Here is a 13,944-nt window from a genome sequence, read left to right as displayed (position 1 = left end):
TGAGCTCCCAGAACTCCCCTCCACTCTCACTCTGAGGTCTGGAGACCTGTTTCCCAGGAGCCAGATTCTTGGGTGATTTCTTGAGGGGTGTGGATGGGGCCTGGACTGCAGCTGGTCAGTGCTGATTCTGTGGAGTGGGAGTGAGGAGAGGATGGTCGGCTGGGGGAAGAGGGAACCACACTGGAGCAGTGGTGCCCCGAGGTGCAGAGAAGCAGCCATTTTTGGCAACAATAGGGCTTACCACCATATATTCTGAAGCTACATCCCCTGTCTCTCTGGGCAACCAGAGGAGGCTGGGCATATTCTCAGGTGGCAACCACCGTGGAACAGATCTGGGACAGAAAAGCAGGCCCTGTGAGAAAAAGGTTTGCCTGAGGTGGTACCGGCCTGAGTGCAGTGTGGGGACTAGAAAACGCATGGGCAGAGCTGGGAAATTCCCAGCGTGAGGCTGACACAAAGGACCCCTTTACTGAGCCTTATAGACTAAGGAAGGCAGGAAGCTAGAACTGACAGCTAACCATGCTGTGAATACAAACCTGCAGGAGCAGACAGGGCCTGAGGTGCAGGTTCAGGGAATTCAAAACAGCTTCTCTTCTGCAGGGGAATTTACCAGGGGCAGAAACAAATTCCCGCAAAGTTGTTCTGTCAGTAACATCAATCAGGGGCAGGGCTGGAACAGAGTGAACACCCCCAGCCTCCATCAAGTGCCCAAGGTTGTCAGGCCTCACCTCCCCCTGCTGGATAGAGGCAGAGAGCAGCGGCCTGGCTGAGCAGATATAAATGTCCTTGTGATTTAGGCAGGTGCAAATCCCTGGAGTATCTGCTCATTGGAGGCAACCTGGGTCACAGTTCTGTGATGCTATAAGTGACTGGGTGTGACAGAGGTGCAAGGTGGGGAAGGAGGCATCAAACTTCCCAGAAGAACATTATTTGCTGGGTGGGTCCTCCTGACTTCACAGAACACTGGCACAAGTCATATTTGAGTTGTCAGGAGACCCCTGTGATCCAGTTGCCAGAGACCTTTTAAATTCTCCCACCTGAGACAGGTGCTGACTGAGAAAATTGATTTGGACCTTTTAAACTGAGCCAATCACCCGAGGACTATCCAAGTGGTGCCCTGGGTGTGTAGTTGTAGGAAGGATTGACTTTCCTTTTCCAATTGTTGCCTGTGGGGCGCAGGGTGACTTAATTCCTGGTATTTCTCCACAGCTGAGTCTTCAACCCAGAGTAACTGTTTCACTAGGGTCAGACAGAGACCAGATGAAAATAAGACAGAACCACTTAGCCCCACCAGACAAAAAAGGTCCCCAGTTTCTCAGGCCACAGCACTGTATGGGTCCTTGACAAAGCTCCAGGGGAAAAATCAAAGGGTGTAAAACAATCATGGGGCAGAATCAGCAGAAAAACTCTGGTAACATGAATAACCAGAATAGATAACCCCCCCCCAAGGAAAAATATGGCAGATGTAACTGAAGATCCCATTCATAAACAGCTGGCCAAGATTCAGAAATTGAATTAAGAATTTGGATTGCAAACAAGATTAATAGACTGGAGGAAAATTGGGAATTAGAAATTCAAGGAGCAATTCAAAAGTCAGAATTAGAAATTTGAGGAAAAATTCAAAAGTTGCTTCAAGAATTTAACAAATTTAAAGACAAAACCCCCAAAGATTTTGACGCACGGAAGCAAGAATTTGCAGTCCTCAAAGATCTGAAAAATACAGTAGAATCCTTCAGTAACAGAGTGGAGCAAGCAGAAGAAAGGATTTCTGAAATTGAAGACAAAGCTTTTGAATGCTCCCAAATTCTCAGAGAGGAAGAGAAATGAAAAGTAAAAATGGATCATTCTCCAAGAGAGCTCTGGGATAATTTGAAGAAGGCTTATAGCCACCTCACTGAAATACCTGAAAGTGATAAAGTGGCCTCGCAAGGCACAGAGGTCCTTTGCCACAAAATTATGAAAGAGAATTTTCCAGACATGCCTAGAGATTATGAAATGCAGATAGCAGACAGTTTCAGAACCCCAGCATGACTCAATCTGAAAAAGACATGCCCGAGGCATATCATAATTAACTTCACTAAAGTCAATATGAAGGAGAAGATTCTGAAAGCAGCCAGATGTAAGAAATCCATTACGAACAAAGGGAAGAATATTAGAATGAGTGCAGATCTCTTGGCTGAAAGATTTCAAGCCAGAAGAGGGTGGTCATTGACTTTTAATCTCCTAAAACAAAATGACGTTCAACCCCGGATCCTGTATCCAGCTAAACTGAGTTTTATTTATGATGGAGAAATGAAATACTTTAATGACATTCATATGTTGAAGAAATTTGCCATAACCAAACCAGCTCTTCAGGATATTCTCAGACCTATCCTCCATAATGACCAGCCCAATCCTCTACCACAAAAGTAAACTCACTCAGAAACTTTGGATCAAACTCCAACTTCCACAGTGACGAAAGGATTTAAAATGTCCAGTGGACTTTCGAAAAACTCAATACACAAAATTTTACCAGACTTATCAATATTCTCCATTCATGTGAATGGCTTATACTGTCCTCTAAAGAGGCACAGGTTAGCTGACTGGGTACAAAAACTCAGGCCAGATATTTGCTGCATACAAGAATCACATCTTACCTTAAAAGATATATATAGATTCAGGGTGAAAGGATAGTCATCCATATTTCAGGCAAATGGTAATCAGAAAAAAGCAGGTGTTGGAATTCTATTTGCAGGCACAATAGGCTTTAAACAGATAAAAGTAAGGAAGGATAAGAATGGTCACCTCATATTTGTTAAGGGTAATACTAAATATGATGAGATTTCAATTAATATTTATGTACCCAACCCGAATGCGCCTCAGTTTATAAGAGAAACTCTAACAGACATGAGCAACTTAATTTTCTCCAGCCCCATAATAGTTGATTTCAACACTCCTCTACCCAAAGTGTTGGAAAGATAATGCATTAAGAAGCTGAGCAAAGAAATTTTAGATTTAAACCTAACCAACCAACATTGGGATTTAGCAAACATCTACAGAACATTTTATCTCAACAAAACTGAATACATATACTTATCAGCCCACCGAACATACTCCAAAATCAATCACATCTTAGGTCACAAGTCTAACCTCAGTATATTTAAAGGAATAGAAATTATTCCTTGCATCTTCTCGGACCACCATGGAATGAAAGTTAAATTCAGTAACAACAGGAATCTGCATACTCATACAAAAACATGGAAGTTAAATAACTTTATGCTGAAGGATAGCTGGGTCACAGATGAGATTAAGAAGAAAATTACTAAATTTTTGGAACAAAATGACAATGAAGACACGAATTATCAGAACTTCTGGTATACCGCAAAGGCAGGCCTAAGAGGGAAATTTATAGCAATGCGAGCCTTTCTCAAGAGAACGGTAAGAGAGGAAGTTAACAACTTAATAGAACATCTCAAGCAACTGGAAAGGAAGAACCCCAAACCCAGTAAAAGAAAAGAAATAACCAAAATTAGAGTAGAATTAAATGAAATTGGAAAATAAAAGTATTATACAACAGATCAATAAATCAAAAAGTTGGTTTTTTGAAAAGGTCAATAAAATGGATAAACCTTTGGCTAACCTAACCATGAAAAAAAGATAAAATCTCTAATTGCATCAATCAGAAATGACAACGACATAATAATAACAGACCCCTCAGAAATTCAAAAATTTTCAATGAATATTACAAGAAACTTTATTCTCAGAAATATGAAAATCTGAAGGAAATTGACCAATACTTGGAAGCATGTCATGTTCCAAGATTTAGCCAGAATCAAGTGGAAATGTTGAACAGGCAAATATCAAGTTCTAAAATAGCATCAACCATATGAAATCTCCCTGAAAAGAAAAGCCCAGGACCAGATGGCTTCACATCAGAATTCTACCAAACCTTTAAAGAGGAACTAGTACCTATATTACTCAACCGTTCCAAAATATACAAAAAGAAGGAAGACTACCCAACATGTTCTATGAAGCAAACATCACCCTGATCAAGCAAACCAGGAAAAGACCCAACAAGAAAAGAAAATTATAGAGCAATATCACTAATGAATATAGATGCAAAAATATTCAGCAAGATCCTAACAAACAGAATCCAGCAACACATCAAACAAATTATACATCATGACCAAGTCAGATTTTTCCCAGGGTCTCAAGGCTGGTTCAATATACGTGAATCTATAAGTATAATTCAGCACACAAACAATTTAAAAATGAAAGTGCATATGATTCTCTCAATTGATGCAGAAAAAGCTTTTGATAATATCCAGCATCCCTTCATGATCAGAACACTTAAGAAAATTGGTATAGAAGGGATATTTCTTAAACTGATAGAGGCCATCTACAGCTAATCCACAGCCAATATCATATTGAATGAGGTCAAATTGAAATCATTTCCACTCAGATCAGAACCAGACAAGGCTGCCTATTGTCTCCACTGCCCTTTAACATTGCAATGGAAGTTTTAGCCATTGCAATTAGGGAAGAAAAGGCAATCAAGAGTATCCATATAGGGTCAAAAGAGATACAACTTTTGCTCTTTGCAGATGATATGATTGTGTATCTGGAAAACACTAGGGATTCTACTACTAAACTCTTACAAGTGATCAAGGAATACAGCAGCATCTCAGGTTACAAAATCAACATTCATATATCGGTAGCTTTTATATATACCCACAATAGTCAAGCTGAAAAAACACTTAAGGACTCTATTCCATTCACAGTAGTGCCAAAGAAGACGAAATATTTGGGAATTTATCTAACAAAGGACATGAAAGATCTCTATAAAGAGAACTATGAAATTCTAACAAAAAAATAGCTGAAAATGTTAACAAATGGAAAAACATATCATGCTCATGGCTGGGAAGAATCAACATTGTTAAAATGTCCATACTACCCAAGCAATATACAATTTTAAGGCAATCCCTATTAAAGCTCCGCTGTCATACTTTAAAGATCTTGAAAAAATAATACTTTGTTTTATATGGAATCAGAAAAAAACCTCGAATAGCCAAGACATTACTCAGAAATAAAAACAAAGCAGGAGGAATCACGCTACCAGAACTCAGACTATACTATAAATCAATAGTGATCAAAACAGCGTGGTCTTGGCACAAAAACAGAGAAGTAGATGTCTGGAACAGAATAGAGAACCAAGAGATGAATCCAGCTACTTACCATTATTTGATCTTTGACAAGACAATTACAAACATTCAGTGGGGAAAAGATTCCCTATTTAACAAGTGGTGCAGGGTGAACGGGCTGGCAACCTGTAGAAGACTGAAACTGGACCCACTCCTTTCACCATAAACTAAGATAGACTCTCACTGGATTAAATATTTAAACCTAAGACATGAAACTCTAAAAATACTAGAACAGAGTGCAGGGAAAACCCTTGAAGAAATCAGTCTGGGTGAGTTTTTATGAGGAGGACCCCCCGGGCAATTGAAGCAGCTTCAAAAATACACTACTGGGACCTGATCAAACTAAAAAGCTTCTGCACAGCCAAGAACACAGTAAGTAAAGCAAGCAGACAGCCCTCAGAATGGGAGAAGATATTTGCAGGTTATGTCTCCAACAAAGGTTTCATAAACAGAATCCACAGAGAACTCAAACATATAAACAAGAAAAGAACAAGTGATCCCATCTCAGGCTGGACAATGGACTTGAAGAGAAACTTCTCTGAACAAGACAGGCACATTGCCTACAGACATATGAAAAAATACTCATCATCTTTAATCATCAGAGAAATGCAAATCAAAACAACCTTGAGACAAACAACTCCAGTAAGATTAGCCCATATCACAAAATCCCAAGACTAGAGACTTTGGCATGGATTTGGAGAAAAGGGAACACTTCTACACTGCTGGTGGGAATGCAAATTAATACATTCCTTTTGGAAAGATGTTTGGAGAACACTTAGAGATCTAAAAATAGATCTGCCATTCAATCCTGTAATTCCTCTACTAGGTATACACCCAGAAGACCAATAATCACATTATAACAAAGATATTTGTACCAGAATGTTTGTTGCAGCCCAATTCACAATTGCTAAGTCATGGAAAAAGCCCAAGTGCCCATCACTCCAGGAATGGATTAATAAATTGTGGTATATGACCACCATGCAATATTATGCAGCTTTAAAAGAAAGATGGAGACTTTACCTCTTTCATGTTTACATGGATGGAGCTGAAACATATTCTTCTCAGTAAAGTATCTCAAGAATGGAAGAAAAGGCATCCAATGTACTCAGCCCTACTATGAAACTGATTTATGGCTTTCATAGGAAAACTATAACCCAGTTATAACCTAAGAATATGGGGAAGGAGGGGAGGGCGGGTGGAAGTTGGGCAGGGGTAGGGTGATTGGTGGGATTACACCTGCGGTGCATCTTACATGTGAAACTTAGTGAACGCAGAATACAATTGTCTTAACACAATAACTAAGAAAATGCCAGGAATGCTATGTTTACCAGTGTGATGAAAATGTGTTGAATTGTTTATAAAACCAGTGCATGGTGTCCCATGATCACATTAATGTACACAGGTATGATCTAATACTAATAAAAAAATTAAAGAATTAACATTGTTAAAATGTCTATACTACCAAAAGCAATACACAATTTTAATGCAGTCCCTATTAAAACTCCACTTTCATAGTTTAAAGATCTTGAAAAAATAATATTTCGTTTTATATGGAATCAGAAAAAAACCTCAAATAGCCAAGACATTACTCAGAAATAAAAATAAAGCAGGAGGAATCACACTACCAGACTTCAGACTATACTATAAATCGGTAGTGATCAAAACAGCATGGTATTGGCACAAAAACAAAGAGGTAGACGTATGGAACAGAATAGAGAATCAAGAGATTAACCCAGCCACTTACCATTATTTGATCTTTGACAAGCCAATTAAAAACATTCAGTGGGGAAAAGATTCCCTACTTAACAAATGGTGCTGAGTGAACTGGCTGGCAACCGTAGAAGACTGAAACTGGACCCACACTTTTCACCATTAACTAATATAGACTCTCACTGGATTAAAGATTTAAACTTAAGACATGAAACTATAAAAATGCTAGAAGAGAGTGCAGGGAAAACCCCTGAAGAAATTGGTCTGGCAAGTATTTTATGAGGAGGACCCCCCCTGCCCCTGGGGCAATTGAAGCAGCTTCAGAAATACGTTACTGGGACCTGACATACTAAAATGTGTCTGCACAGCCAAGAACACAGTAAGTAAAGCAAGCAGACAGCCCTCAGAATGGGAGAAGATATTTGCAGATTATGTCTCTGACAAAGTTTAACAACCAGAATCCACAGAGAACTCAAACGTATAAGCAAGAAAAGAACAAGTGATCCCATCGCAGGCTGGGCAAGGGACTTGAAGGGAAACTTCTCTGAGGAAGACAGGTGCATGGCCTACAGACATACGAAAAATGCTCATCATCCTTAATCATCAGAGAAATGCAAATCAAAACTACTTCGTGATATCATCTAACTCCAGTAAGATTAGCCTATATCACAAAATCCCAAAAGCAGAGATTTTGGCGTGGATGTGGAGAAAAGGGAACACTTTTACACTGCTGGTGGGAATGCAAATTAATACATTCCCTTTGGAAAGATGTTTGGAGAACACTTAGAGACCTAAAAATAGATCTGCCATTCAATCCTATAATTCCTCTACTAGGTATATACCCAAAAGACCAAAAATCACATTATAACAAACATATTTGTACCAGAATGTTTATTGCCACCCAATTCATAATTACTAAGTCATGGAAAAAGCCCAAGTGCCTATCGATCCACAAATGGATTAATAAATTGTGGTATATGTACACCATGGAATATTATGCAGCCTTAAAGAAAGATGGAGACTTTACTTCTTTCATGTTTACATGGATGGAACTGGAACATATTCTTCTCAGTAAAGTATCTCAAGAATGCAGGAAAAAGTAGCCCTACTGTGAAACTAATTTATGGCTTTCATATGAAAGCTATAACCCAGTTGTAACCTAAGAATATGGGGAAGGGGAGAGGGAGGGGCGGGAGGGGGGAGTATGGGTGGAGGGAGGGTGATTGGTGGGATTACACCTGCGGTGCATCTTACAAGGGTACATGTTAAAGTTAGTAAATGTAGAATATAAATGTCTTAACACAATAACTAAGAAAATGCCAGGAAGGCTATGTTAACCAGTGTGATGAAAATGTGTCAACTGGTGTATAAAACCAGTGTATGGTGCCGCATGATTGCATTAATGTACACAGCTATGATTTAATAAAAAAAAAAAAGGATTTAAAAGTCAAAGACAAAGTAAAAATGGCTCAGTGTCCCTAATTATCAGAGAAATGCAAATCAAAACCACCCTGAGATTTTACCTAACCCCAGTGAGAACGGCCCACATCACAAGGTCCCAAAGCTGCAGATGCTGGCGTGGCTTCAGAGAAAGGGGAGCACTTATACACTGTTGGTGGGATTGTAAACTAGCATAGCCTTTTTGGAGAATCCTCAAAAAAACTAAAGGTAGACCTTTCATTTTTTTCTTCTACCCAGAAGAAAAAAATCATTTTTACTATAAGGACATTTGTCATCAAATATTTATAACAGCTCAATTCACAACTGCAAAGATTGTGGAAACAACCCAATTGCCTATCGACTTAAGAATAGAATAACTAACTGTGGTGTATGTATAAAAAAGAGGCTTTACATCTTTTATTTTTACCTGGATGGATGTGGAGAACATTCTCCCAAGTAAAGTATCTCAAGAATTGAAAAGCAAGCATCCTGGGTTGGTGCCTGTCATTCAGTGGGTAGGGTGCTGGCCCCATATACTGAGGGTGGTGGGTTCGAACCCGGTTCCAGCCAAACTGCAACAAAAAAATAGCTGGGCATTGTGGCGAGTGCCTGTGGTCCCAGCTACTAGGGAGGCTGAGGCAAGAGAATCGCCTAAGCCCAGGAGCTGAGGGTTGCTGTGAGCTGTGATGACACATCACTCTACCGAGGGTGATAAAGTGAGACTCTGTCTCTAAAAAAAAAATAAAAAGCAAGCATTCCATGGACTCAATGCTCTTTTCAAACTAGCAAAACAACTATAGGCCTATATGAGAGAAAAACATAATTAAATCAAGAAGGGGGAGTGGGGTCGTAAGTTCCACCTAACTGGTACAAGGTAGGTGTATATGGCACACTTCTTTGGTGAAACACTCAACTATAATTCAGACTTTACCTTATGAATGCAAACAGTGTAACCTAATTAAATGTACCCTCATATCAATCTGAAATTAAGAAAAAAAATGGCAATACCTCATTTCCAGAATCCTTAAAAGGTATTCTGCTTTAAAACAGAGAGAGAGATTGCATTCATCTTTTTTATAAGATAAATGTTTATTATAATGCAAGTCCAGCCAGACTGTGGTTTTTATTTTATACATGTTACAGATTAATATTGAAGGAGCAGGGAGAATGATCCTTACATTCATTGAAGAAATTGACAAGAGGTTAGACTAGCAGATAAATAAAAGGTAATGGGTAAACTTTGACAAGGCAATGAAATATTTCAATGGGCTTCTGGGGGTGCGATATAGCAATCTAGACACATTGGGCTAAATGACCTTTCATGGTTTCTTCATGTAGGGTCCCTTAGTATGTTGAACAAATGTAAAGGATTCTATAAAGATGCCAAAGAAACCTGTTTACTAGCTGTTTCAGCTAAAAGTTTATTTTTAAAAAACATCATGAATTAAGCTCCACAACTTGAGACTGTGTGCCTTCAGGAGACCAACCCAGAATGAAGACTGAAAATCTTCCATCAGTGTTCTGAATATTGGAATAATCTAATGTTCAGTGGTAAGCCACATGTTGAGCATTTTTTGCATCAGCCTTCTTCCTGGTTTCATGAGCTGTTAGGGAATCTCTCTCTTTCAGTCGTATAATCCAAGGTGACTCCTTAATGAACCAGGGTAGAAGCCTAGTTTTCACACACTTTCGATTAACTTTCTCAGCTTGGAGAAAATTTCCTCCAACAGGACGAGTAGTAAGAAAACCATGACGAATTTCTCTTGTCTGAGTCAGGATGCCAAGCGTGCCAAGTACAGGCGGCCCAACCCTGCTTCTACCTGGTCTGCAATTCCAGCAATGCTGGGATTTGGAGTAAGCAATGATTATGTCTCACATGCACAGACACATCGGATGTAAACAAGAGATAGCCCAAGACAGAAACACTGGGCGTGGCACAGAATGGTTCTTGAAGCTAGAGAACTATTAGTGGAATAGTTCTCTCTTTTGGCTTGGGTTAGGTTTCCAAAGATATTTCTCTAAGTGGAAGTTAGTATTAGAGTTCTCAGAGTGAGCTAAATTTTTTCAATGCTGTAATCTGAAGTCATCTCTTTAGGGTAGCAAAGTTGAAATTTATGCCCTAGACTGACATGGTTATTTTTAAAAACCAATATCACACTTTCTAATACTCTATGTAATTATTAGTTCTATTCAAAACCACTTCTCACAGTTTCTTTTCACATTGTTAAATGTGTAAGAAATATAGACACTTTTTTGTTCATGGAGCAGAATTTTCAAGGACTTTGGGCTTCACTGAGAGCTTGTATAAGAAGTGGTGACACAGTATAAAAACCAATTTGACATCCTTGAGTCTCTCTAAAGAATAGATGTTTGAGTTTGTACTTATCTTTTTCCTGGAATTTCGGTCCCTGACTCTGCAGTGATGTTTGCTACCTTATATCCCAAATTACAATTCTATTTCATTCCTCCGTGTATCAGTGTCTAATACAGATAGTATTCAGCAAAGGATTATTGAATAAATAGCTGTTAAACAGATGATCATTAAATAAATGAATTTTCTACCATTAAGCAACAAACTTACTATGTCTGAACTACTGTACAGCAGATGAAAAACCACATACCTAGAAAAAGAAGCTATGAGCAGTGTATTTTTACTGGACTAATTTTTTACCTTCAGGCTTTTTTTCTTTCATCTTTTTCCCAGACGTAATGCTTGCTTAATTTTCTTCAGAGTCAGAGTGTTCTCAAGGCTTCCTCCAAAGTCCAGCCCTTTTCTCAAATGGCCAGTACAAACTCTCACACAAACCTCAGAGCTTTTTTGAGGAGTTAGCACAGGGCTCAAGATTCAGAGACTATGTTATTTTGTGCTACAACTCAAACTTACTTGGTTAGGTTAGGAAAGTTCCAAAGTCCATGCTCATTCTCTTCTTTACCTTTGGACAGTGATGACCCAGAATAGAATCAAGAGGCCTGTAACAATTAGGAGCTGGATCAGATGCGGCTTCCCTTACTAAGGGCTTGGGGTTTTATTTTTCACTGTTCTGTCATAGCATCCAGAGAAGGAAGGGAACTTTGACCACTCTTCCTGAGAATAATTAATGATTGATTTGCTATGCATGGAATGTGAGATGGAGTGAGCGCCAGAGAATGTGCCTGTCCTTGTCAGGGCAGGAGAAAATGTGCAAATCATTCTCAGGAACATAATGTCTGATTGGGTATCTTACTAATGATTGTGAGCACTATTTGGGGTGTAAAGCCTGCTCTGAAACTCAAGCCTAAGCAGAAATTCTGTTTTAATAGACAGGCAGAGATCCAGCCTAAGAAAAACCTTCCTTATCAAGTGTGTATTTGTAAAAACTATACATATCTTCCTTTGCAGACATAATCTTTGGCAATAATTCTTATTCTGTCTCTGATGTTCATTAGATTATATGACCTTGGGTGAGTCAATACCCTATAAAATAACTCAAAGCATTGTTTTCAAGATTAAATAAATCCAAAGATCTCAGACATTTAGCACCACATATGGTATACCAAAGCTATGCATTAAATACTAGGGTTTCCTTTTTTTCTCTCTCTCTCCAAATGTGGCATTTTAAACATATTTTATATACTACTTGGAATTTTATATAAGCTCTGGGAAGATGCAATGAATATTTGTGCTTTAGAAGCACTGTGAAAGAATTTATCTCAATTGCAGACTTCACTTACATAAACAAAAGCATTTAACAAGGTGTGAAAATCAGGATCGTAGCTATTTTGTAGGTCTTAGGGCTAGTTAAGCCTCATGCACTGCTTAACCACGTTGTTCTGTTTTCCCTAATCGAAAAGACTGCAGGTTGAAAAGAGTGTGCAGAGCTCTGTAAGAATCTTGAGCAGCCATTAGTACCAGAAGAAAATTATTATCTGTATTACCATCTTTCTAATAGCGTACTTAAGAATGAAAGTACACTTGGATGGATTCTAATCGAGAGACAGAGCCCTTTACGAAATAAGGAATTTTGTGCATAGACTTGGTGGGATTTTGTACCACATTCTTGAGATGAATAATAGTACAAGGAAAAGGGGATTCTTCAAATTTTTCTCTTTTCCTGAGCAGAAAGGGTACTGTGTACTAAATGATAGCTATGTTGGGCCACCATACAATAGATGTCTCTTTGTTTTTAGAGGGAGTTTAATGCGTAAAGGCCTTCAAAGAAATTGCCTTCTAAAATCTGTGAAGTATTCCCCACTCCCTCAGACTGGTACACCAGCCACAAAGCCCTCATGTGTTGGTGCCATTTGAAATGAAAAGATTATCCTAGATGTGATAGGTAGGGATGATACCCAGTTGCCTTCACAGCATTCAATTTTCAACCACCCCCTTTGTTACCTAAACAACCTGCCTCTCAAGAGGAAGAGTGAAAACATTTGGCACTTGCATTGCAGCTTTGCTTTGGGCTAGGGCATGGGCATGTGACCCAATTTGGGCCAGTAATTTCTAAGAGGAAGTCTGCTGGGGTAGGAAGCCCCAGGAACCGTATTTTCTCTAGTTAAAAAGACATGGCACAATACAAAACTGTTCTTTCTTCTTTTCCCTGAATGTATGAGAAGACATGATAGATGGTTGTATACCAGACACCTTGGAGCCATAAGAGGACAAATCTAAAGCTGAAAGCCACGTACTGAGGGTGTCCCAGAAGAAAGATGATGCAGACACTTGGTTCCTCGATGGCTTTACTATAGCTCCAGACCTCTTGTTAAGTAAACTTATACACTTGCTTGTGCTTTCAGCTTTGTTAACTGGAGTATACTTTACTCAATGCCTAAAGCATTCTAGTTGATATAATAGTTCTTTTCAGAGGGTGAAAAGTGCTTCAATCAAGGTTAGTGAAGCATGGAGAAAGAGTAAATAAGATATTTTCATGGAATGTCATTGAAAAACTATTAAAACATACGTATACCCCTACAACTTGGAATTCTTTCACAGAAATTTTCATCAGCAGAGGAGACTTGAGGATACTCATTTATTCCACAAACACTGATTGTTTATTGTAGAGAGCAGTGGTTCTCAACCTTCCTAATTCCACAACTCTCATGTCACATGAAGAACTGTATTAAAAGGTCATGGAATTAGGAAGGTTGAGAATCACTGCTCTCGAAGATTGTCAGATAAATATTTGCAACATAGTCATACTCAAAATCTATTCAAAATCCAAAATTTATCCAAAATCCACAGCTAACTGATGTCCTGTGTTGTTATTTACAAAGTGTGGCAAGTGCGACTCAGTGCCATGTCCTGTTTCGGGCACTTGGGACCAATCTCCACTCTTTGCTTTAAGGAGGGCAGCTCCTTCAAAGCTTCTAGGTGATTCTGATGTGCAGAATCGTAGGAAAGCCAGGGTCTTCTAAACCCTCGGCTTCAACTCCACATTTTACAGTTTAAAAAGCTGAAACGCAAAGAGATCGTGCGATTTGCCCAAAGGCAGGAACCTATTCGAAGGCTAACGTGGCACCTCTTTGCATGATCAGGATCCTTTCCAGTCTGCCTTTTTCCAGTTGCCTTTTCACTCCTGCTCCTGAAGGGTGTTTGCTTTAAGATAAAATGAGAGGCATGTGGTGTTTGACTTGGTAG

The 13,944-nt window shown here is 39.0% G+C and overlaps 1 long non-coding RNA gene across 1 annotated transcript in view; it reads right to left on the bottom strand.

The window, feature by feature from the left end:
* LOC128576496 (uncharacterized) overlaps window positions 1–11,312 on the bottom strand; it is a 124,061-nt gene extending 112,749 nt beyond the window's left edge. Inside the window, exon 1 of the long non-coding RNA XR_008377396.1 lies at window positions 11,002–11,312. This is a non-coding gene — a long non-coding RNA (uncharacterized LOC128576496). The remainder of the gene's footprint in view (window positions 1–11,001) is intronic.
* Between the last annotated feature and the right edge of the window lie 2,632 nt (window positions 11,313–13,944).

The sequence above is a fragment of the Nycticebus coucang genome, chromosome 24 (assembly GCF_027406575.1).
Source record: "Nycticebus coucang isolate mNycCou1 chromosome 24, mNycCou1.pri, whole genome shotgun sequence".
Lineage (NCBI taxonomy): Eukaryota > Metazoa > Chordata > Mammalia > Primates > Lorisidae > Nycticebus > Nycticebus coucang.
The sequence above is the reverse complement of the archived record's forward strand: the minus strand, read 5'-3'. Positions and strand labels throughout refer to the sequence as shown.